Source organism: Sturnus vulgaris, chromosome 21 (genome assembly GCF_052056855.1).
Source record: "Sturnus vulgaris isolate bStuVul1 chromosome 21, bStuVul1.hap1, whole genome shotgun sequence".
NCBI classification, from domain to species: Eukaryota; Metazoa; Chordata; class Aves; order Passeriformes; family Sturnidae; genus Sturnus; species Sturnus vulgaris.
This window is the reverse complement of record NC_142263.1, coordinates 10,114,092-10,140,101: the sequence shown is the minus strand read 5'-3', so window position 1 is coordinate 10,140,101 and position 26,010 is coordinate 10,114,092. Positions and strand designations below refer to the sequence as shown.

At 50.6% G+C, this 26,010-nt stretch overlaps 1 protein-coding gene across 3 annotated transcripts in view; it reads left to right on the top strand.

Annotated features, from left to right (window-relative positions):
• CALN1 (calneuron 1) overlaps positions 1–26,010 on the top strand; it is a 118,521-nt gene that overhangs the window by 27,195 nt on the left and 65,316 nt on the right. The gene's annotated exons all lie outside the window — the stretch shown is intronic.

Sequence of the window (26,010 nt, the reverse complement as noted above, 5' to 3'; positions counted from 1 at the left end):
GGATGGAATGTATGAGCTGAGGAAATGGCAGCAAAGCAAATCAAGAGTCTGGTTAAATCCAGGGCTCTGGAGGGGGAGCCTGGCTTCTCCTCAGGTTCCCTGCTGTCCTGCACTGGCTCTGGTGTTTCCAATTTGTTGGGTTTTTTTGCTCCTTGGATAAAGAGATGTGCTTTGATTTCTGCAGCTGCCATCAATGACAGTAAGGCTGAGATGTCCCTTCAGGGCTGGCAGAAGGAGATGGGATTAGACAGCAGCTCACACTTCAGGAGCTTTGCTGTTTGGGGTTTGGACAGGAGTTTTTAGGTGATTGAAGGGTTTATTTCAGTTTATTTCCCCTGTAAGAGAGCAGCAGGCCAGGGCTCTTGGCTGGTGACACCTGGGTGTCACCTGGTGCCACCTGAGCCTGAGGGACACCTTGGGACACAGCGTTGCTGTGGGATTTGCTGAAGGGCTGACTCCCTGTGCTCTGGGGATGCCTCTGTTGAGGTTCATCTGCAAGAACAGAGACCAGAAGCTGCTGTTTTCAGGTGTTTAGTGTGATCATTTCACCTTCTCACCCAAATCTTCAGGCTGGAATCACAGTGTGGAGGCCTGGCACATAAAAGGCTCTCCTGATGTGCTGAGAGCACCTGGTTCTCCATCCCAGCAATGTTTGAAGCCAAACGTGGCTGTTTTGGTTTGTTTGAACTGGGTAGAAACACTAATTAGTGTAGCAGTTTAGGTTTGCTAATTTTAATGTACTTACTTTTTGTTGCAAGATAAGATTAGGAGTAAAAGCAGGGCAAACCTAAAACTTAAAGGGTGTAAAGAAAAATTTTATTAACAACATAAAGAAATAATAAGTTTAGAATAAAATGTTCTGACTACCTCTCTTTTTCCATACTTTCTTCTTGTTCTTAATAACAACATACAGAAGCACTTTAGTTAGTTACTAACTCAAATAATTTTTTTGTTTATTTTAGGGAGAGGAGTTTTTCTTTGTTTGGCTATAGGGATTTTTTTACAGGAAGGAACATCCCCGGAGTTCCTCTGCATGGAGAAGCTGCCCATGGAATATTTCAGGGGGAGCAGGGTCGGTGTCTTTGCTCAGCCAAAGGAAGAGCTGAGCCTGGGGAGGGACTCGGTGCATCCCAGGGAAAATGTGCTGATTTTACAAATATGCAATTCTGATCCCAGTGATGGAGGCAGGAAAATTGCCATCGATGGAGCTGGGCTGTGACTGAAGGAATCAGACAAACTGGTGATGTCCTTAGAGTCTGTCTCATTCTAAGAGAAACCTTTTAGGGATCAGCTCCTAGAGAAAGTTTCACCCTCCTGAGTTTCAGCTCCTGAGTGCTGGAAGATTGGATGTCACATCCCATCCTGGGGGATTTCTGGGATGCAGCACAGCTCATTCTGCCATCCTTCACCTGCTGGCTGGGGAGGAGCTCTCAGCTCCTGGTGCACAGAGCCAGTGCCATCCCAGTTTGTCATGCACCAGAGCAAGCCTGGCTGTGACAGAGGGCTGGCCCCGGGCTGGGCTGGCTGTTTGGGCTGGGAATCCGTGGTGGAACAGAGAGAGGCTCTTTTGAACCTCACTCCTTTGGGTAATTATCACTATGGTAATTTATGTGCTTCATTAATAATCAGCTCTCTGCATTCCCTTACCTCTCCCAGCTCCTGCAGCCTCTGAGGCTTTGATGGGGTGAGAGCAGCACAAATAAAGAGAATTGGCTGAAAAGGGAGGCACTGAGGCAGGAGGGCCACAGACCTGTCTGGTTTTCCTCTAAAACCGATCAGACAAAGGGGTTTGGTGCTCCTTGGGAATTTCCCTCCCACCCTTTTGGGGAGTATCCTCCTCCATCTCCATCAGCCCAGCTGGAATAATCCTCATCCCCAGGGAGGGGACAAATCCAGAGTTCCTCACCCAGAGTGCTCCTTGAGACTTCCCTAATCCCTGATTGCTGCTGTCCATGGGGACATCCCAAAGGATGGCATTGGGATCAATGCCTGAGCAGCTCTTCCCAGCAGCTGCTGAGGAGCCTGGGCTCCAGCTGGAGTTTGGAATTCTGTGGGATAGCCCTGGAGCACTCTGGGCTGCTGTGAGAAGCTCTCTGTATGTCAGCTCAGTGATGTGTGTAGGAATCTTCAAGCCATAAATACTTGGTGAAGGTTGCAGTGACTTTTTTGAGTGGGGAGAGCAGAATGTGGCAGCCAGAAAAAAACCCATGATACAAAAATAGTAATGGCTCTTTTGGGAAGAGGAAATGATATTCCACTAAAAACAGCAACCCAAATTAATGGGAGCATTTAAAGCAGGGAATTGCTAATTACCTAGATGTGGATGAGGCAAACATGGCAAACAGATTTATTGGGGAACTTTTAGCTCTGTACATATGTCCATGATGATTTATTTTCTTGCCACAAGCTCAGAATTGTCTGGGCTGTGTAAATATTGTGGTTGATAGCTGTAAAGATTTCCAGTGGATGAGGCTGGAAAGAGTCATTTGGTCAGCCATGGTTACCAGAGCTCGGGAGTTTCATTAATGGGGATCTGGGGGAATGGCCAGGCCCATCCTCACCTTTAATTTTAATTAACCCTTGTTTTAATGAACCTTTGTTTTAAATAACCCCTGGCATGTGAAGGGAACCTCTGCCAACCCCCCCTTGGGCGTGGTGACCCCGTGTGACTCTGGTGGAACAAAACACTTTTCCAAGCAGATTTGTGTTTGTTAGGATGGTGTAAGAGGGGCGAGATACTAATTTTTCAATATGAAAATATCAATTTTCCAGCTGGAATGTGGGAAGTGGCTCCTGCGTGGTGTGGAAGGTGATGGGGATGTCTCTGTGCTCACCCTGCACGGGGTGGGCACAGACCATGGCGTCCTCCCTCTCCAAACATGGATTTCCAACACTTTTCCACACTTTCACATCTCTTCTGTTTTGACATTAATAAGAATAGCAAAGAGTTCAGAGAAAGTAGTTTTGGCATCTACTGTATTTAATTTGCTCCAACTTTCATGTGGAGTTTAATTTAGACTGATGAGAGAGGCAGTTTTATGAGTATAAAACTCCATTAATTACAGATCCTGTCTTAATTATAAATGGCTCTATTTTAAAGGAAGTTTTACAACCAAAATTAAGACTTGGAGCAGTTCAATCAATACAAACATCAATTAGACCTGACTTTGTACTCCAATTAATTTACAAAGCTTCCCAATGAAGTGTAAAAAGTGAGGCACTTTGTGCTTCTGGCTCTGCCCTCCCTGGGCACCAGGAGGTCCCTGTGGTTCTGCTGGAGCCTCCTTGGACCAGCGTGGCTGGAAGAACAACCTGCCCAAGGGGCTGGATGTGCCCAAAAAAACCAGAGTGAATGCTTAAAATGGCAGAAAAGGGAACTGTGGTTACTGTGCTGCAAAGAGAGAGAAAGGACAGCAACACCCATGGAGCTCTGTGGGGAAAAAAGGCCAATTTATTGTACAGACAGCCCGGATTTAAAGTGTGTTAGTGCAGCCAGGACAGGACAGGAGCTCATTGGACAATTGGGAAAAACATCCTTGGGACAGCACCTCAGGATGTGTCCCACGGGAAAGACACCAGGGGTTAATGTTGGTGATGAATTCCACTCTGTTTGTCACCATGTTATCACCCTGGGAGACTCCTCCCTAACTGAAGCTGCAGTCAGCTTGTCAGCCTGGGAATGGAGCTGAGAGTCAGGAGAAATCCAGGCCTGAAAAGAATTTCCAAGCTGTGATTCCCCAGCTCTCTAAATGTGTGTGTCCACAGGGAACCAGATCTGTTCACTTGCCTGTGGCCCAGCACAGTCTGGGATTCCCAGGTGGAAACTGTCCTGAGGAGCTCAGGGACACCCCAGGGTTGGACACTGGCACTTGTCACAATTCCAGGATGGGTTGGGTTGGAAAGACTTTAAAGCCCTCCCAGTGCCAGCCCTGCCCTGGCAGGGACACCTCCCACTGTCCCAGGCTGCTCCAAGCCCCAGTGTCCAGCCTGGCCTTGGGCACTGCCAGGGATCCAGGGGCAGCCACAGCTTCCCAGCAACACTCTTTGGAAGAGTTCCAGCTTCAGGGCAGGATTTAGGAAGGCACAGAACTCTCTGTGGGCTCCAGACTGGTCTCAGTCACCTTCTCCTCCCACCACTCCTCAGGGCAGGGACTCTGTGCCCATCCAGCTCCCAGTGGGAGCCCAGCCCAGGAAAACCCAGGAGAAGCAGCAGGAAACTGTAACCTGACCATACAGAGAGTCCTGGGGGGAAAGGGATGGAGGGAGGTGTTCACCCAGTTTTTATTTCCGTTTTTGGTGGAACCAGGGGTTTTAGTGAAGCCAAGTTCAGGGCTCTGGAGCTGTTTGGAGTTGGGAAAAGGGCAGGCAAACCAAGCCAGACACTGCTCCGAATTCCCAGCAGATGTCTGATGTTTGAAACCCTTTCAAGCAGAGCCATTTGGGCTGGAGCAAATTCTCCCAAGATATTTTTAGACGATTTAGAAAAATCTTACCTCAAAGTAAGATGCCTTACAAAGAGTTGGTGCTGGGAGACCTCTGGGCTTGGGGGCTGCCAGGAATCAGGGAATGAGGCTTTTCCAAAGGGAGAGAATTGACAGGAATCAGGAAATGAAGGCTTTCCAAAGGGATAGGATTGAGAATCAGGGAATGAGGGCTTTCCAAAGGGATACAGGTAACAGGAATCAGGGAATGAGGGCTTTCCAAAGGAAGGAGCTGCCCTGGTCCTGCAGCTGGGCGTGTGCAGCAGTTTCTGTGATTAGGTGTGAATGTCCCTGCAGCTTTTCCATGAGAACAGGGGAGGAGGGAAAGAGGCAGATCCTGCCAGTTCCGGCTTCTCTCCATGTTTCTGGGATGGGGCCATTCAGGGAATGTCAGTCCAGCGCTCACCAGCTCACCTGAGAGCTGGGGGTGCCCGAGGGGGAGGCACTGGGGGTGCCCAAGCCGCTGCTTCCACCTGCATGGAGCCTGGTGGGAATGGTTTCCACTGGAAATGGCTGGGCTGGAGGCTCCTGACCTGGGCTGTGGGGCTGCTTTGGGACTCCAGGTGTTGCCCATGTCCCACCCTGGGCCTTGGCTGGCCATGGAGGGGAGGTCAGAGCCCTTCCCATCTCCCTGGGACCCATGAACATGGTGAGGTCACTGGACACTGATGGTGGCTCCTATGGAATGGGGATCCTGGACACTAAAGCTGTCCCTTCTCAGGGCTGGACATGGGGATGTGACCCAGCTCCTGGCCTGTGGGACCTGCTCATGGTGAGCTGGGGAAACTCCTGTGTCCAGTGCTGAAGTCTGCAGTGTGGGATTTTCACCTCAGATGTTCCAGGGATTGGTTTGGAGGCCTGGAGGCTTCTTTATTTTCTTCTCCTGCCAATGGCTGAGCAACAGGGAGAGGTTTGAGGTTCTTGTGAGGGTTTGATGGCAGCTCAGTGTTTCTGGTGGCCACGGAGGGTCCACATTGGAGGGACAGGTGACAAGAAGCTGTGACAACTCAACAAAAGCTTCCAGCCTGAGCACAGCCCAGGCTGTGGTGAATCCAGGCTCCAGAGTGGGAGAGGGGTGTGGAGAAGGAGAACACAGCAGTTGTTCACTGTCTGCTCCAAAGCAGAGCTGCAAATGTCACATGGAGCTGGAGGAGGTGTTCAGGAGAGGAGAAAGTGGAGCAGCATTGCTGGCATGGGTAACCCATGGGACTCCTTCCTGTGGGATAAACAGAAGTAAATGAGATCCTGAAAGGGAATGGGAAGATTTGTGGAGGTCTTGGGACTGTTTGAAGAAGGGCTCTTGAGGGAGGATCAGATCTACCTGACCCAGGACCCAGAACTGCTCTGGTGCTGCAGCTGTGCCTGGGTCAGGCTGAGCATTCCAGGTCCCCTCAGTGCCCTTCCCTGGGAGGGGATGAACCCAGCTGGACTTCAGAGTGCCCAAGGACAGGGCTGGATGGGATATTGGGCAGGAATTGTTCCTGTGAGGGTGGGCAGGCCCTGGCACAGGGTACCCAGAGCAGCTGTGGCTGCCCCTGGATCCCTGGCAGTGCCCAAGGCCAGGCTGGACATTGGGGCTGGAGCAGCCTGGGACAATGGGAGGTGTCCCTGCCAGGACAGGGGTGGCACTGGGTGATCCCTGATTCTATGAACACTGTCTGAGTGAGCTTCATCCAGGCACAGGGAATGTGTGACCTTTGAGGGCACTGCCAGTCTCTTTTGGGATCTGGGGTGGAGTGGATGGGAAGGGATGGAGGAGGGAAAGCAGCTGATGTGCTGCAGGAATAAACTCCTGCTGGGATTCCTGGGGCTGTCCTGCGCAGGGCCAGGAGTTGGACTTGGATGATCCTTGTGTATTCCTTCCAGCTCAGGCTATTTCCATCAAACTGGCAGAGCTGTTTGGGATTTCCTCCTGTTTTGCTCTTCTCTGCTGTTGCTAAAATACTCTTGGAGAGAATATCAGATGAAGATGAAGAACAAGGAGCTGTTTTTATCCTTCCCCCATGTCGTGGCTGGCCTGGGGAGGTCCTGGAGCAGATCCTCTGTGTCCAGGATCCTCTGGTGTGCCCGTGCTGGGCTGCAGTCCCTCTCCACGGGCAGCTGGCACAAGGATACAGCTGTGGAAGGAGCACATCTGGGATTTCCCTGCTCCTCATTGTTCCTTGGCTACTGTGGAATCCCTTGGAACTCTTGGCAACCTGCAGAACTCCCAGCAGCTTTTCCTGAGCGCTCTGGAGGCTTTAATTCAGGTTTTTGTTTTAGTGTCTCCAGGATAACAGGCAGGTTGTGTCCAGCACAGCAGGATCAGCTGCAGAGGGATATGGGATATGGAATATGAGATATGGAATATGGGATATGGGATATGGGATATGGGATATGGGATATGGGATATGGGATATGGAATATGGGATATGGGAGCCTCTGGAAGCAGAAGCTGCTCCCCAGCCTGGGACAAGCCAGCAGCAGTTTCTGCTTGCAGGGAGAAGCTGCTTCCATGGAGATGAGTGGGAACGTTACAGAAACTTTGAGTTTTCCCCCTGAACTGACTTAGGAACTTTTCTCCCTTCTCACTGTTTCCTTAGGAAAACAATTCTCTCTCTCCTGTGATGTTTTCATAGCAAACTCCTGAATTCAGTTGTTGGGCCAGGATCCTCCTCCCAGGGGAGGGTAGCTGTGCACCCCTGCAAGAGCCCCAGCAGGCACCAGTTCTGTGAGAAAGGGATTGGTGCTGGATTCTTTCCTTTCCTGCAGTTGCCTCTTTCGTGCTGGAAATCCAGACCAGGGCTGGGTTTCCTTGGAATTGAATTATGTATTTAATGGCCAAGCTGCCAAGAGCAGTCAGGTGGGTTTGTTTCTTGCTTCTATTTCCTATCAATCTAAATTGATTAATATTTGCAAGGACTACTTCCAGAGTCGTTTTATCAACCAACTTCATTATTGCCTGGGGAAATTCAATGGAATTTTAAGCTGGGACCAGTTCCACTTTGTACTCCAGGCAGACCAGAAGGTTTAGAGTGTCTGTGCTCATACTGTGCATGGATATTGTGGGATATATTGGTATATTGAATATCTGAATTGAGGCTATAGTGACCCTGCTGCTGCAACACTGCAGTGTCCCTGGCAGTGCCACAGCTCCCTGTCCATGGCAGTGCCACAGCTCCCTGTCACACTGACTGCTCCCAGTGTCCCTGGGATCAGGTGCTGCACACTCAGCTCAAGATCATTTCCCCAGCATTTTTTTTCATGTGCCAGGAAGCAAAACCAGCCTAAATAATCCCGCTGGTGGAAAGGGGGAAGCTGCTCTGCCTTGTAAATCTAAAGGCACTCGGCCTCTTTTCCCTGTGCTCTTGAGTGCAGGGCAATCCCCACATGATAAACAACAATCCCAGGCAATAATGGAATTATTCGTGGGATGCTTTGGAGAGCACTCTGGAAATAGGGTTAGCAGTGCTGAGAGAGATGGGATTGGAGCTGGAGCAGAGGAGAGGTGGAATTGATTTCCTTTCATTCTTATCTGTTGGGAGATAAGGGACAGAGAGGTCCCAAAGCTCTGAGAGCTGTTTGCTCTGTAGGGGAGTTCCTGGTGCTCCAGGGCTGCTTCCCAGGATCCTGCTCTCATCCAAGGCTGTGTGGTGCTCCTGGATGTTCACCTAGAGGTCTGGCTCACCTGTGACAGTCACACCTGTGAGCACTGGGATGTGTTTTTGGCCACCCCTGCCCTGGGCTGGGGCTGTGGGGTGGCTGCAGGGCAGCAGGAAGGACACAGCCCAGCTCAGAGCTGCTCCCTCTCCTGTCAGCCCAGAGGTCCAATTCCAATGGCTCTAGGACCAGGAAATGTCTCCTTGCCTTACTCTTAGCCAGCAGCAGCCACCAGGATCAGTCTGAGCCGTGTGCAGGCTGTGGGGGGCAGCCATGGGGATCCTGGGCAGTGGATGGTGCCTAAAATCCCAAAGTGCTCCTGTTCTGACCCTCATAGCCCTGGCCCTGCTCCCGCTGCTCAGGGAGGGTGAGGACAGCCCAGGCAAATCTCCAGGCTGGTCCAGGGCACAGAGGGACAGGGCATGGCAGGTCACAGTGCCTGCAGTGTTACAAGGAGAGCAGGAGACTTCTTTAGGGAGATAGGGAACTATCTCTAGGCCCTCTGTACTGAAATACTGACTCAGGAATTGTGCTTCCATTTTGTTCCGAAGTTTTTTGTTACGTTTGTGAAAGAAAAAGTCCAGAGTTACTGGGCAGGCAACACAGGATCTCCACAGGGACAGGACAGAAGTGGTTGTGTCACCCCTTCTCCATCCGGAACAGTGTCCCCTCTTCTCCAGCAGCTTTCTGCAGAGCACCTGCAAGTGTTACCCAAGGAAAGCTTCCCAGGACTCGGAGCTTTGTGCCAGGCTGGGAGAAGCAGCTGTGGATGTGGGAGGCAAAAGCCCTTTCCAGAACTCTGGTAGGCTTGGGGAAAGGGAGGCATCACACTGCTCCAAACACTGGGCTGGAAGCAGAGCAGGCAAGGAAAGGGAGCTTTTCTCTCAACCCTTCCCACCACCCAAAGGCCACCAGCTTGAACGAGACCCAGCTGGAAGAAGTTCTTCCCATGATTTTATGTTATTTTTCTTATCAGCTCTTGCTGCACCATTTTTTTCCTACATTCTCATTTCTTATCCAGTCCCTTGCATGAATAAGAGATGCCACATCCTTCCCTGACATGTCTCCCTGCTATAAATATCCCTCTGAGCAGAGAGAACACGGACTCGATGTGTTTAGATGTATCCTGGATCCTAAGTGACGTTTCTCCAATATTGTGTCTTTAATGGGAATTCGCTGATTAGGTGCAGAAAAGGCTCCAGGAGACGCCTGGGCTCAGTTTAATACAAAAGAGTACTACGGTTGCTAAGAGACCGATACTTCAACTTTGGAAATCTTCATCCCCACTCGATAGATTATCTTGGCAAATTGGACTTTCTGAGTTGGCAGCAAATGGGAAAGAGTAACTTTTAAAAATAGAGATAATTTAGGTGACGTCAAAGGCATCTGGTGTCCTTTTCCAGCAACGTGAGACTGATCTATTTTGCTTTGTGTATAAATCACTCTGCATCCAGTGTGAGGCTCTGCTTACGCCTGTGCTCGGGGCTGATTTATTAATAACCCCCTTTCTGTTTGGGATATTCAGCCAGGTTTATTGCAGGGAAAGGAGCTCTGTGTTTACAGCACACAGGACCTGTCCAGCGGTGCATTGGGAGCAGCTCAGCTCTGTGCTCTGAGCGGAGCAGCATCTCCTGTGTGAGACCCCCGGGCTCGGCAGTGACTAAAGGACAGAGCCTGCTTCACTTTCCCAAAAATCAGCTCCCCATCCCTGCCGGGCTCACCCAGTGTGGCTCAGGGCTTCATTCCCACCTCGCCACCGGGCTCAATCCTCAGGCTGATTCCCAGGCGGAATCGCGGGGAGCAGGGACAGGGGGAGGCGTGCCTGGGTTTAATCAACCCTCACCATCCCTGCCTTGGGCTCTGGAGGAGCCTCGGGAACGGCAGAGGAGGCTCTGCATGCCAGCCGGGAATCAGACAGGGATTGGGGAATCAGGCAGGGACTGGGAAATCAGGCAGGGATTGGGGCTGGGAATCAGGCAGGGATTGGGGCTGGGAATCAGGCAAGGATTCTTGTGTTTGAAATCAGGCAGGGATTTGGGAATCAGGCTGGGAATCAGGCAGGGATTTGGGCTGGGAATCGGGCAGGGATTCTTGTGTTTGGAATCAGGCAGGGATTGGGGAATCAGGCAGGGATTTGGGCTGGGAATCAGGCAGGGATTCTTGTGTTTGGAATCAGGCAGGGATTGGGGAATCAGGCAGGGATTTGGGCTGGGAATCAGGCAGGGATTCGGGCTGGGAATCAGGCAGGGATTCTTGTGTTTGGAATCAGGCAGGGATTCAGGCTGTGCACGAGATGCAGCAGAGAAGGAATGACAATTGGAGAAGGGGATGGAATGCACAACACGAGACTGGTGTGAGAGAAAGGGAATAAATCAGGAATGATTCAAAGCTAGGCTGTGGGACGAGATGGCCCCAGGTCCCTGGGGGAATGAGGATCTCACTGCGTGGTGGGGCAGGAGAGGAGGCAATGGTGGAACCCACGGAGAAAAGGCACTCCAGGAGTGCATCTGTTGGGAGGGTGAGCTGGAAGAGGCTCAAACACCTGCTGCAGGATTTTGCAGCCATCACCTGTATCCTGGCACACCTTTCCTAGGGATTTTCTGCTGGCCAGTGCCTGAAGTCACACAGATAAGTCGTGGCTGCCTTTGTCACCTCACACACTGGGAAAGGCTGTCCCCAGCTCAGGTGTGGCTCTGCCTCCCAGACAGAGATGGATGGCTCAGCATAAATTATCTCCTCCAAAGCAGAGCTTAAGGTGGACTTCCCTAGAGTTCAGAGCAGCACACTGGAATGTTAATGTCAGCTCTGAAATGCATTTGCAGCCTCTGTTGTATGCTCAGGTTCTGAGATTTGTTGATATTTTTAGAAATGTTCATTTGTTCCCAGGACCAGCAGATACAGAAGTGGCCACTGAAATGTGACCATGGGATGTATTTTGGAGGTATTGAGTGAACAGGAGTGAGATGATGATAAAGGCAAGGGTTACACAGCTTTTTGCAGCTCAGACAAAGCCCTGTAATTGTATGTCAGGAGTCCTTCAGCTTTGATATCACACTAGTTAATTAAACCAGCCCTCTGAAGAGCCTGACTGTGCTGGCAGCTTTGCTGCCTCCTTCTCAAGCACAAAACAGGCTCTGAAGGCAGCTCTGGTGTTCAGGGCTTCCATCTGGATGGGAAGCAGCACATGGGAAACAGGAGATGTGATGGAATCCACCGCTGGTTTTACTGGGATGACCCCTGTTGGTTTCCACCCCAGGTGCTGGAAGGAGGAGCAGCCTTTGTGCTGTGCTCTGAGCACTCCCTGCCACTCACTCTTGGTGGCCTTATCTCCATCCCAGAGTCTGTGACACACTGACAGGGGAATCCTGATGTAGTTCTTGTTTCTCCTGAGTATCCCAGAATCCCAGGCTGGGTCAGGCTGGAAGGGGGCACAGAGGGTCACTGGTGCCACCTCCCTGCTCAGGCAGGGCCATCCCAGAGCACAGGGCACAGGATTGTGTCCATGTGGCTCTGGAATATCCCCGCTGAGGGACACTCCAGCCCCTCCCTGGGCAGCCTGTTCAGGTTGGGCACTGCCCAGGGCAGAAGTTCTGCCTCCTGTGCAGGGGCAATTGCTGGGCTCAGTCCCTGCCCGTTCCTCTGGTGCCACTGCTGGGCCCTGGAGCAGAGCCTGGGCCCTGCTCTGGCCCTCCCTGCACACAGGGACACCCAGGGCTGAGGGTCCCTCTCAGCTGGGGCTCCTCTCCAGCCTGAACAGCCCCAGCTCCCTCAGCCTTTCCTGGGCACCGAGATGCTCCAGGCCCTCCTCATCCTCACAGCCTGTGCTGGCCCCGCTCCAGGAGCTCCCTGTCCCTGCTGTGCTGAGGATTCAGAGCTGAGCCTCCCCTGGCCCAGCCTGAGGCCGTTCCCTCTCCTCCTGTCCCTGTTCCCTGGGAACAGATCCCAAATCCCCCCGGCTGTCCCCTCCTGTCAGGGAGTTGTGCAGAGCCACAAGGGCCCCCCTGAGCCTCCTTTTCTCCAGGCTGAGCCCCTTCCCAGCTCCCTCAGCCTCTCCTGGGGCTCCAGACCCTTCCCAGCTCTGTTCCCTTCCCTGGACACGCTCCAGCCCCTCCAGGGCTGTCTCATCTTGAGGGGCCCAGGACTGGACACAGCCCTCAAGGACCTCAGCAGGGCCAGCACAGGGGACAAAGGGGACAGTCCTTGTCCTGGCTGTCACTGTTTTTCATACAGCCCACGATGCTTTTGGCCACCTGGGCACCTGCTGGGGTCATCTTGAACCAGAGCCAGAAACATTGAGGTTCCCCTGCCCTGATATTTGATGCACACAGAGGGGCTTTGGGGGCTGCTCCAGGATCTGGGACTGTAACCTGGGGAGGATTTAAAATTCATCTGCTCCACAGTGGCTTCAGAGACTGTTAAACTTTGGAGAAGCACCCGAAGGGGATTCTGCCAGCTGCTGTCTCACCCAGAATGATCTGATCATCTGCAGGGAGTAAAATAATGAGGCTGATTTTTGGTGTCCCAGTCCAAGCAGTCAGCACCAGCAAAGAGCCCAAATATAATTTCTCTTCCTCATTCCAGCAATGTTTGTTTTCATTCCACCAGAGGAAGAGCTGCCAAGCTCCTGCTTTTGGGATAGAACAAAAAAAAAAAAAGAGTGAAAAAAAGAAAAATATGTTACCAAAAGGTAGGAAATAAAAAGAAATGAGAAATCTTCAGCATTATTTTAAATGTCATTAAAGCATGCAAGGAAAGCAATCCCTTTCAAGCTGGATTATCTGTGCTTGCTTCCAACACATTTTTCCAATGGAATTCTCAAGGACTGCTTTCAGGTACACAGCACACAGAGAGAGAACAGAGATTTATTCTCAGGAAGGCTTTACTCTTATGGGCCTTTGATGTACAGAAACTACAGTTTAATTCAAGCAACCAAACAGGAGAGAAATGCAAATATTTCAATCACTGTCCTGGAACATTTGGAGGATTCAAGTTTTGTAGTACAACAATTTCTTCTGTTTTCTGCAAAAGGTAAACAGAGGGAAAAGAAACCCAGGAAAGCTGTCCCACACCTGCTATTAGGTACTTTGGATGTAGAAACTCCCTCTGGATTTGCAGAATTGGGAAGGTCCTTGCAGGTCTCTCCATATCCCTGGGATCTATCAGGTTCCACTGAGTCTCCTTCAGGAATGAAGTCCCCAAATCACGAGATTAAATTTGTTCCCATCACTGAGCAGCTTCCAATTATCTCCTTACATTTCCAATTATCCCTTTACATTTCCAGAGGTGGATGTTTGACACTGCCTTTCCAACTCCTCTCCCTGATTTCTTTGGTTGGAAATCAGACTGGGCTCAGGAAAGCCCCAGGACTGGGTGACCTTTAGCAATCACATCCCAGTGGAGAGGGCTCGTGGCTGCACATGAGACTTTTGGAGGTTCGTTTGCAATAATTATTGCTAGATAATAATTTATTTAATAATCCCTTCCCTGTTCCTCCCAGTTGCAGGCACACCCCTCTCCAGCAGAGCACGGGCTGAGGGAGCTCTGCTGAGATTTGGGGCTGGATTTGGGCCAGGGGTTGGTGGCAGTGTCACCCTGGCCCTGCAGCACACCAGCCCTGCCCAGGGCACATTCCAGCTGCTGGAGGAGGGTTCTGGGCAGCTGGAGCAGGCAGAGCTCCCTGTGGTCAGTGTGGCTGAGACCTTTTTCAGCCTTATTCATTCTGGGATTCTCTGGGTATGACAGCCAGGGACAGCAGGCTGGGGACAGCAAATACAGAACAGGACCTGTCCCACGTGCCAGGACCTGCCTGGAGATCAAATCCACTGGAATTCCATCCCCCTCTTCCATCAGTGCCAGCATCACTCCCGGTGTTATGGACAGACCTTCAGCCGGAGCGAATGAGCACTCACAGTGCAGCTCCAGGGCAAAATTCCGATTTTTGGAGGGATCTGCAATGAGTTTGCTGCTCTCTGCACAGGGAAATACTTGGGAATTGCTGACAAAGCTGCTGGAGCTATGGCAGTTCTCCAGAGGGACTGAAGTGTTGCTGAGGGGCTTTCTGGGGCTCCCTGTCCCTTAAGGGAAACACTCCAGTGGTGCTTTGGGAAAAGCTTTCCCAAAATTGCTTTAGACTTTACCAAGCTGATTGGAATTCTTCCATGGAAACCTTTTCCATCAACAAACTGCAGATTTGATTCCATTCTCTGTTGACAGTGGCCCTTTCAGCCAGAAATAACGGGAGGGATTCATTTTGGGAATGCTGCAGTATTTCCTTTGGAATTGATCATTTCAGTGTTTAAAATATTAAATAATGGGGGCATGAAATACTGGGACTTCAGTGAGGTGAAGCCTTTTCTGGAAACCATTCCCAACAGGAATGATGGATGAGCTTTGGTTCTGTTCCACTGCAAAGCCACAGCAAGGAAAGCAAAGCAAGGAGTGGATTAGTTCCCAATTTTCCTCACCTTTCTTTTGGCTGGAATATTTGGAATTAACCCTTCTGCTCCATTGTGGCTTGATCCCTGTTGTCAGGACACTGAGGAGGAGGCAGCCAGGCTTCCCAAAAGCTCCTTTTCCTTTTCCTTTTCCTTTTCCTTTTCCTTTTCCTTTTCCTTTTCCTTTTCCTTTTCCTTTTCCTTTTCCTTTTCCTTTTCCTCTTCCTTTTCCTTTTCCTTTTCCTTTTCACCTTTTCTCCTTTTCATTTTTCTTTTTCTTTTTCTTTTTCTTTTTCTTTTTCTTTTTCTTTTTCTTTTTCTTTTTCTTTTTCTTTTTCTTTTTTTTTCTTTTTCTTTTTCTTTTTCTTTTTCTTTTCCTTTTTTTCTTTCTCTTTATTTTTCCTTTTTCTTTCTTTTCCCTATTCCTTTTCCCTGTTCCTTTTCCTTTCATATCCCTTTTCCTTTATCTTTTCTCCTTCTTGTTTTTGTTTTACTTTTCCTTTCACATTCCTTTTTTCTTTTTAATTTTTCATTCTTTTCTCTTTTTTTACCTTTTTCTCCTTCTCTTTCTTTTGTTTTTTCTTCTTTTTCCTTTTACCTCTTTTCCTTCTTTCTTTCTCATTTTCTTCTTCTTTGAATTTTTAATTTTTTATTATTTTTTCCTTTTTTTACCTTTTTCTCCTTCCCTTTCTTTTGTTTTTTTTCTTTTTTTTTTCCTTTTACCTCCTTTCCTTCTTTCTTTCTCTCTCATTTTCTTCTTCTTTGAATTATAATTTTTAAATTTTTTTTAAACCTTTTTCTCCTTCTCTTTCTTTTGTTTTTCTTTTCTTTTTTCCTTTTACATCTTTTCCTTCTTTCTTTCTCTCGCATTTTCTTCTTCTTTGAATTTTATTTTTTTATTTTTTTTAACCTTTTTCTCCTTCTCTTTCTTTTGTTTTTCTTTTCTTTTTTCCTTTTACATATTTTCCTTCTTTCTTTCTTTCTCATTTTCTTCTTCTTTCTCTGAGTTTTTCTCACCTTTCTTTTGGCCTGAATATTTGGAATTAACTCTTTTTGCCCCATCCCAGCTGCCAAGAGGCTGAGGAAGAGGCAGCCAGGCTGCCCAAAATCCAACAGAATGTGGAATTGTGATTTCTCTCTGCAGCTCTGGGCACTTCCCAGCCCATCCCTCTGCTGCAGCCAGGATTGCTCCCACATCCGTCTGCTCTGGGACAGCTCCTGATGGCAATCCTGAGTTTGGGAATTTCCAGGGACATTAAGGAGCCTTGGGGCTGCAGGTTCAGGTGCTGAGGTTACAGCCCCTCACCCGCTGGGCTGTTCCAGTTCCTCAGGGATTTGGGGATGTGCAAAGATCCCTTGGAAGGTGAAAATGCTGGGTGGGGTTTGGAGACCGCAGGGATTGGCAGCCCCAGAAGATGAGGAGGTGCCAAAGTTAGGGAAAGGGAAAACAATGGGAAAAATTGTCCCACAGCAAGGGCAAAAAATCTGAGTTTAATTCTGCATTCAAGTTTGGGATTCTGTGCACAAAGAGCAGAGTTTGTGTCTGAGGCTTGAAGCGGGAGGGGAATTCTGGCACTGCCGAGTCCTTCCCAGAAAGTTTCCCTTCAAACAGAGCTGGTGCTGCCTCTTTCCTCCTCTGGAGCCAGGACTGTGGCTCCTTTCCTGAGCTCCCAGCAGTGAGGAGACAGACAATGGAGGATGTGCGGAGTGGGATTTGTTTGCTCATCACCAGCTGTGCTCTCAGGGGAGCATTTCTGTGTTAGAATCACTCAGGCTTTTATAGAATCTTCCAGGATAGAAAAGATTTTGGGAGCTGGGGAGCAGAAAATGCACAGGAACAGGGAATTTTGGATGAAAAGCATGACATCAGAAGCAGGCTGTGGTCCTTCCCAGGGGCAGTTACTCACCTTGGATGCGATATTGGAGAAACAAGGAGTGGGAATTAATGCAAGGGACACAGAGTGGCTGCCCCTGGATCCCTGGCAGTGCCCCAGGCCAGGCTGGACAGTGGAAGGTGTCCCTGCCCATGGCAGGGGTGGCACTGGATGGGCTTTGAGGTCCCTTCCAACCCAACCCATTCTGGGATTCTATGAAATCTGCTGAGAGGAAAGGGATGAGAGGGATGCTGGAGGCACTGCTCCCATCCCTCCTGGAGGAATTGGGGGAATAAGAAGGAATTTTTCACTGTAGGCTCAATTCCTAAGTCCTGAGCAGACTCAGCAGGGTCTGAGGTTCCTCTCTGGTTCTGAGTAAGGCCTTACTAACCTGGGCTTAATGGGAAGTTAATTAAAGGCAGAGGGATTGTGAGAGCAGTGGAACTCCAGGGAAACCTGCACTGCCTGTCCTGCTGGAGGGTGAGTTCAGGATGGGGAGGAGGATCACAACTCATCACCTTTGTCAGAGTCAGGTCTCAGGGTTTGGTTGTAACAAATGATCCCTATGGGCTGTTCCAAGGACATCATTCCAAATGGCACAAGAATACTGGGCAGGAATTTTCCCCCAGAGAGTGCTCAAAGCCCAGTTACGACTCTGGGGAGCCCAGGAAGGAGCTGCACATGAAGGGACAGGCTCTCCTTCCTGCTGGGCACAGACTGGATGGTTCTGGTGGGATACCTGCAGAGCTCATTGCAGTAGGAAACTGGGGCAGGATGCAAATTCCATCCATCAAACACAGGAAACATTCCCGTGGGGCTGCTGGGATAGCGGGGATGGGAGGGATGGGAGGGATGGGAGGGATGCGCTGGATGATCAGAGATGATCAGGGATGATCAGGGATGTTCAGAGATGATCAGGGATGTGCAGGGATGTTCAGGATGATCACAGATGATCAGAGATGTGCAAGGATGATCAGGGATGATCAGGAATGTGAGAGATGATCAGGAATGTTCAGGGATGATCAGGGATGATCAGGAATGTTCAGGGATGATCAGGGATGGTCAAGGATGTTCAGAGATGGTCAGGGATGATCAGGGATGTGCAGTGATGATCAGGGATGGTCAGGGATGTGAGGGATGATCAGGGATGTTCAGGGATGATCAGGGATGTGCAGGGATAATCAGGGACGTGCAGAGATGTGCAGGGATGTTCAGGGATGATCACAGATGATCAGGGATGTGCAGGGATGGTCAGGGATGATCAGGAATGTGAGAGATGATCAGGGATGATCAGGAATGTTCAGGGATGGTCAGGGATGTGCAGGGATGATCAGGGATGGTCAGGGATGTGCAGGGATGATGAGGGATGGTCAGGGATGTGCAGGGATGATCAGGGATGGTCAGGGATGTGCAGGGATTATCAGGGATGATCAGGGATGGTCAGGGATTATCAGGGATGATCAGGGATGGTCAGGGATGTGCAGGGATGTGCAGGGATGTGCAGGATGTGTGGGATGAGCAGGAGCTGGAGCAGGGGAGGCTGGGGAGGGAAGCTCTTTGCTGGATGCTGCTCTGTGGAAGGAGGAGGGAGGAGAAGGTTGTTTGCTGATAGAGAGAGCTGTGAAAGGGAGATGGAGCTTTCTTTGGAAAACATGGGAATTTATTCCCTTCTCATTCAGCCTTTTAGCAGCAGGTTCTGGTGTTGTAAACAAAAGTCGTAGCATGAATCTGAAATTTATCTGCCTTGTAGTGCTGATCGCCTTTCAGTGAGGGGTGTTACTGCTTCTGCTTCTTTTCTTTTTCCCCTTTTCCTTTCTTTTCTCTTTTCCCCTTTTATCTTTTCTTCCTTTTCTTCTTTGTATTATTTTTCTTCTTTCTCTTTTTAGCTCTTTTTCTAAAGCTTTCTATTTTCTTTTTTCTGTCTCATTTTCTTCTTCTTTTTCCTTTTCCATCAAGGCTGGTAACACTTTTTTCCCTGAATTTGTACATCCTGGGTTACCGAACTTGCAGGAAGCCTCACAGAATTCCTGGTTGTGGCAACCCACCTCAGGAGCAGCCCCACCCTGGGGAGCAGAGTTGGGCAGGATCTCCGGGGCTGCTCCCAGGGCATTTCCATGGTCAATAATCCATGGCAGGGAAGCCCAGGAGGAGCCTGTGCCAGTGCTGTGGAATTCCCTGGATTTGTCTGGGTGTTTGGAGCCCCTCTCCTTTCTCACAGAGGTTTTGTGTTGGACAAATTTAAGGAAGGGTGTCTGTGGTGTAACCTCAGCCAACGTTCCTCAGGGTCCTACAGTTTGTGCCAGGGACCAAAACCCCTCTGGAATGGGTGTGAGGTGCTGTCCCCACACCCATCCCTGCAGGGTCACGGGGATTTGCAGTGGATGTGGCACAAAAAGCTGATTTTTATCCAGGGAGCAGAGCTGGGCCATTGGCTTGGGCAGCCCCCCAGGTTCCTGGTGCTGCTGTTTATAATTCCAGGGCTGGGCATGGGTGCCCAAAAAACCCTCAGGAGTCTCCTGGTGGAGATCCACAGAGCCAGGGATGCAGAGGAGGGGAGGGCAGGGATCTGAGGAAAGGTTTCAAGCAGTGACTGACAGATGATGAAGCTCAGAACATGAACCCTCATGTAGGAATTCACATGGAATCATCTGTTGGAATTAACATGGAATCATCTGTAGGAATTTACATGGACTCACCTGTAAGAACAGGAAATTATCTGTAAGAATTAACATGGAATCACCTCTGAAAATGACCATAGAATCACCTGCAAGAATAAACATGAAATCTACTGTGGGAATTAACATGAAATCAACTGTAAGAACATGAAATAACCTGTAGGAATTACCATGGAACCCCTGTGTGTTTATGCCAGCTGCTGAAATGTGCATGGAAATATTTATTAAAAGATATCAAGACTGAAATATTTGGGATAAAAACATTCTCAGCAGGCTGGAAGAGGTCCCTGGAGGCTGAGGCTGCTGGGGGTGACTTGGGCACCAAAGCTGCCCAGAACAGACAGAGCCCCATTTCCCAGAGCTGCAGTCACTCCTCACTCTGGAGCTTCCTTCTCACTGAGGCTAAATTCCCTCATGCACATTTGTTCCTACAGTGGTGCTCCTCAGCTGAAATGGCTTTTCCCTGTCCCTGGAGTGTCCCTTCCCTCTTCCTGTCCCCTCACAGGTGGCAATCAAAGCCCGTCCCTGTGAGGGTGGGCAGGCCCTGGCACAGGGTACCCAGAGCAGCTGTGGCTGCCCCTGGATCCCTGGCAGTGCCCAAGGCCAGGCTGGACACTGGGGCTTGGAGCAGCCTGGGACAGTGGGAGGTGTCCCTGCCATGGCAGGGGTGGCACTGGGTGGGATTTAAGGTCCCTTCCAACCCAAACCATTCTGGGATTCCATGAGCTGAGTCCTGCCCTCCTGTCTCCTGGCATTTGCTCCTCTCCAATTCCCTCCTCTCTTCTTCATTCCAAGCTCATCCCTGAGCCCAGCCTGGCCCTTTCCTGGGCACTGAGAAAATGATTCTTCCTCCTGATTTAGGGGTGGGGTCACAGCACAGCCCCTCCAGCCCTGCCCACCCTCCCTCTGGTGCCGAGGGGGAGCCCTGCTTGTCCCCAGCAGGGATTTCCATGGCACGGAAATTCATAGGGAAAAGTGGAAGCTGCCGTTTTGCCAAATCCTTCTGACACCTGCAGGATCTCAGTGCTGCTGCTCCCCCAGCCTGCCCTCAAGGATTCCCAATCCTTAAAATCTTCCCTTTGAGGGTGAATCTGGGAGCAGTAGCTCTTGTTCTGTCCTGCATTTCCATAGGAATGGGGGTTCCCAAAGGTTACCTGGAAATGTTCAATGTGTTGGGGAGCAGAAGCACCAAAAAAGTCTTTGCCAGAAATAATTTTTTTTCCCGAGGAAGGGAGAGAGAAATAAAAATCTGCCAAATTCCGTGTCAAACCAGCCCTCTGGGGAAAAGCAGAGCCAGCCCTGAGCTCTGGGAGCTTTTCTGGCTGTTCCAGGCTGAGGAACACTGGGTTGTTTGTGCCCTTGCCATGCCCGTGTCTCTCCGAGCTGCCGGAGCACCGCAGCCCTGTAAATCCTGCTGCTTATTCCCCATTTCCTGCCTGCTTTGGGGGATGCTGACAGAGGAGCCCGAGGCTGCAGAGCTCAGGGGACACGGCCCCACTGAGAGCTCCATCCGGGGGTGCTGAACTGCTTCGCTGACATCCCAATAACCAAGGGAAATATTTTGACATTTCCCATTGGAATACGTTGGGGGGGCGTTGCCATCAGATAAAACCGGGGTTATTTTGACACTTCGTTGCAATTTACGGCAAGGAAAAAAAACCCACCCAAAAAAACAAGAGTGAAAATAGCAGATGGAGGGCTGGAAATTTCCATTTTTTTAAGCCGTAGTAGTTCCAAGCCTCACTCCCCGGTTCACTCAAGGACGAGCTGTTTGCAGCTTTCCGATCGTTCCCTTCGTACTTGGGGGCCCAAAGGTGCAATTAAGGACTGGGATGAGTGGGGGGTTTGGGGCGCTGTTCTCTCGGCTCTTACCTCACTAATGACAGCGCCGAGCGGGCATCGCTGAGCGCTCGGGCTGCGGGGCAATTAATTACACTTTTAGGGTGGGATTTACAGCGCCAGGGGATGTGATGGAATAAATTCTCCAGGGAATCATTGTTCCTCCTCCTCCAAGAGACACAACAGAATTACGATGGCTGCCGAGGGAAATCACTGGAAATAAACCTGACCAGGGAGACGAGAGGAGCGGGAAGGTCGGGCAGGAGCAGAGAGAGAGCTGGAGCAGGAGCAGGGGTGATGGGGGTGGATTTTGGGGAGTGGGGCTGGAGCAGGAGCAGGGGTGATGAGGATGGATTTTGGGAAATGGGGCTGGAGCAGAAGCAGGAGCAGGGGTGATGAGGATGGATTTTGGGGAGCGAGGCTGGAGCAGGAGCAGGGGTGATGAGGATGGATTTTGGGAAATGGGGCTGGAGCAGAAGCAGGAGCAGGGGTGATGAGGATGGATTTTGGGGATTTGGGGGAGTTCAGCACTCGCCGGGCCGGACCGGGCCGGCTGTGGCAGCGCTGTTTGTGCCCTTCAGAAAGGCAATGAAAATTCTCCTTTTCCCGGGTTCTTCCCTCCTTCTCCCGGAGGAGGCGGGGGGTGATTGGATGGTAATCGAGAAGCTGTAAAGTACAGCTGTTCAATGGGAGGACACAGAGGGAATGAATTAAAGGTGAACACATCTTCCCCCTGTCCCTACACAGCTCTGGAATACTCAAACAACTCTGGGAAGGGAGTGCTGTGCTCTGGGCTCCTGTGGAACAGAAATCTCCACACGCAGGGAGAAACTCAGGATAAACTTTCCTGGGAAACCTTTTAGGCTCTGCTCCTGCTGCCTCAGCCCCTTCTGCCCCCAAACCCTGACTGTTCCTTTCTCCTTGCTGGACTTTCACCCTTCCAATTCTTCCCAGCCTTAGATCATTTGGGAATTTAATTCATGTTGCAGCCGCTGCCTCTTTGAGGTCATTAACAAAGCTGTTAATCAGGATAATTGGGTGGCCAGGGTTGGATGGGGCTTGGAGCAGCCTGGGATACTGGAACAAGATGAGCCTTGGTCCCTTCCAACCCAAATCACTCCAGGACTCTGGGATTCCATGGGGCAGGATGAACTTCCTGTTCTCTGATTTTTCCTGGGATCTCTTCTTTTTGCCCTTATCCTCTAATACAGTTCTGTGTCAGCTGCCCACATTTGGGAGTAAATGAAGACACTACTTCGGGAAAGAGGAATAAATACTGGGATTTCTGACCCCTCAGGGAGGGGAAATCCACGTGCTTGGTTTTCCCTGCTGCCATCCAGGCTGGGCATGGGGAGAGGAGAGGGCAGCTCCTGGGGCAGCAGAACCTCAACACCCTCCCCTGTGATCCTTAAAGACAGAACAGGGCTCTGCTTTTTTGGATCAGGGCAAAGTATCCCTGTGGAGACGCTGGAATGGGAAACATCCCAAAGCTTCTCTGAAGCCCTGGCAGTGTCTGTGGAGAGATTGACTCCATGGACCACATCCCCTCGCAGCTCTGAGCCAGGAGCATCTGTTGCCATGGTGACTTGGTGGGGAGAGTCATCGGGGGAAAGTGCCGCTGTATTTTTAGCTTTGGGTAATGAAATGTAACAGCTGGAGAGGAAGGTGAGGGGCAGGCAGGGGCCACAGCGCCCTGGGGTGGGGTTTGGGAGCAGGCCTGGCTTCAGGGAGGGTGCTCAGGATGGGCAGCACCTGCAGGAGCCTGGGAATAACCCCGGGGAAGAGAAGGGGATGAGGAGGAGCTGCTCCATGGCAAGATAAAGAGGAGGCACTGCCTGAGGTCACACTGCTCCCTGTACAGTGTGTTCAGCCTATAAATAGCTCACATCTACCTCTGCACAAGTGGTATTTATAGAGTGGGGAGGGGAAAAGGCTCCGTTTGGTGATGGGAGTGGATTTGGGAAGGATGTGCCAGGCTTGGCCAAAAGTTCAGGTCTTTGAGAGGAGCAGAAAGGCCCAAATGGGGAAGGGGGTGGGGTGTTCTGCTCTGCTCAAGGCTCAAAGGTTGAGCGCTGTTAAAGCAGCTTTTGGGATGGGTGTGCCTGCACAGGGCCCTCAGCTGGAGCTGCTGGGTGGATATTCCACAGCAGAGCCTGGACAGCTCTGGACAGCTGTGCCTTATCCCTGGCATTTTCCCCTGGCATTTGGATCAGTCTCACTCGCGTGTAAACTTTTCCAGATTCACGTTTGACTTCCTAAAATCCTCTCCTGGCTCCCTGCAATGACTCACACTCTTCTGCCTTCAGCTGTCAGGAGTTTGTTTTCCCATCACTTGATTTGGGTGCAATATTTACTGCACTGAGCTCTCAGGACCGCACATGAAAGGAGATTTCCCTGCAGCTGGCAGAGTCTGATCGGATTCAGGGATTCGTTCCTGCTCCAAAGGCTCCTGGAATTATGAGCTGATGTTTTGAGCAGCCTCCCCACCTTTCCCTCCCGGCAGCCCGGCCAGGCAGGGACACAAAGAGAATTGAACTTCAGGAATTCACAGCTGATGCAAACCCGAGCCCAGAGCACAGAGATTGGAGATGTGACCCCAATATTCCCTGGAAGGAATGGATGGGCCCTTCCCTCTCTGCATCACTGGGCTCTCGGGCTGGATTAAAACTGATCCCATCTCGTGGAGATAAGCACAGCTGGGGGTCAGCAGCAGCCTGGGCAGTGACCAGGGAATTACCCAGGCTGGAATTACCATTCCTGCCCTTGGGAACAGGAGCAGTCTGGTGGGGGCAGGGGAGTGGCTGAACCTGGGTAAAATGCTTTAGAAGCAGATATTGAATTGTAAAGCTTTAAATAAAGGTTAGCAAAGACCACCAGAACCATTCCTTGGGGCCTCTGATGCTCCTGCCTTTCTCCCAGGAACATCCAAAGGGTTCCTGTGGCCCCTCTGCAGGGTCTGGTGGCCCCTGACTCCTGGGGACAGGAGGGGTGTGACTCTGGCAGCCTATGGAGGACTGGGAATATTTTCCTTAAAGCCTGAACTACTCCAGGCAGGCCAAACATTTTCCATCCTCCAATTCCTGATGGAGAATGAAGAAATTTTTAATTAGTCTGGGTTTATTTTCCCAAAAAAACCTGCTGAGTTCCCTCCTGCTTCTCCAGTGAAATGCTTTAAATGAAGGTGAAACTCGTCTGAGCGGTGTAGGGGGCCCTGGGGTGTTTCCTGCATCCCCATTCCCAGAGGGAGATGATGGAGCATCCCCTGATTCCCTCTCCAAGCACAGAGACTGCTTCACCAAAACTGAGGGATTGGCACCTTTTTCCCTCCTCACCTCCAACCTTTCAAGTGGAACAGGCTCCCAGCTGCTGGCAGGTTAAAATTTCTCTGGCATTTGCAGCAGGCAGATCTGGGGAGTTTGGGGCTGGGAGTTGAGAGGTCTGTGAGCAGAGACATTGAGGATCATGGAATCATGGAATATCCTGAGCTGGAAGGGACCCCCAGGGATCACCCAGCCCAGCTCCCAGCCCTGCACAGACACCCCAACAATCCCACCCTGGGCATCCCTGGCAGCTCCTGCAGCTCTGGCAGCCTCGGGGCCGTGCCCATTCCCTGGGGAGCCTGGGCAGTGCCAGCACCCTCTGGGGGAAGAACCTTTCCCTAAAATCCAGCCTGAGCCTGCCCTGGCCCAGCTCCAGCTGTCCCCTGGGTCCTGTCCCTGTCACACAGAGCAGAGATCAGAGCTGCCCCTCAGTGTCTCCCCCACACAAGTGGAGAGGGGCTGCCATGAGCTGGAGCAGTTAAAAGTTAAAAAACAAACCAAAGTCAGATATCAGGAGCTGAGCCAGCCTGAGGATGACTGATGGAAGTGTTTCCTTATGTTCCATCAGTATTTTTATTGATCTGAGGCTGTTTAGTGCTGTAAAAATGTTATAAATTAGGGAAAAGCTGTGAGAAGGATCTAGAGACAGAAATCACCAGGGTGACAGCAACAAGATCAGAGGAAACAGCCTCAAGTTGTGCCAGCAGAGGTTCAGGTTGGATAGTGGGAATTATTTCTTCACTGAAAGGGTGGCACAGGTGGAGTCCCTGGAGGGGTTAGCAGCCCTGGGGATGTAGCAGCTAGGGACATGGGGCAGTGCTGGCCTTGGCTGTACTGGGTTTAGTGGTTGGACTCAATCTCAGAGGGTTTTTCCAGCTTTCCTAAGGGTTCTGTGTCTCTGATCCCGGGATATCCTGTGTGCACAGGAACTGTGGGACTGCACAGAGGTTTGTGGATGTGCATGAATGTATCCTGATCATCCTGCCCCAGGATGATCAAATATTCACAATTAATGTTGGAAAAGGAAACAGCTGCTGCTTCTGTGCTCAGTATCCACAGAGTCCTCCACCATAGCAGCTCCTTTTGTCTTGGTTTGAAAGACAGGCGTCTGCCAAGAAAGGCAGGAGCCTCTCTTGAAATGGAAAATGTAAACCCCCTCCCTCCAAATTATTATAATTTTGAAGTTAAGGGGCTCTCAGGCAAAGATATGGGAATAGGAATAACAGTTCTTTACTAGGAAAATTAAAATAGAAATCCAGTATTACAGAGAACAAACCCAAAACACTGCCAGAGTCAGAATCCAAGCTGCCCCTGTCAGTCAGTCAGGGTTGGTGCAGTGCCATTCCATGGTGGCTGCATCCTCCTGCAGTGACAGATGTGGTTCTGCTGGAGCAGGGCTCCTGCACAAGGTGCAGTTTTCCTCCAAAGCTCCAGGGATGATGTGCAAGGCTCTGGTTTTCCTCTGGGATCCAGTGGGAAAAGGCTGCTCTGCTGTTCCAAATCTCACCTTTGATCTGGGTAGGAAATGTTTGGCTCCTCTCCCTGGCTGGAGCATCTCCCAATGGGATGATGGAATTTGATCAGCCCTGCCCTGGGACTGCATGGCCATGAACAGGAGAGATCTCCTGGAGGGAGGATGGGCTGTGGAAAGATAAAGAAGACTGCCCCAGCTGGGTTAACACATGGCCCATTAGCAGAGGATATCTGCACAGAGATCAGGATCACTGCCCCAGCTGGGTTAACACATG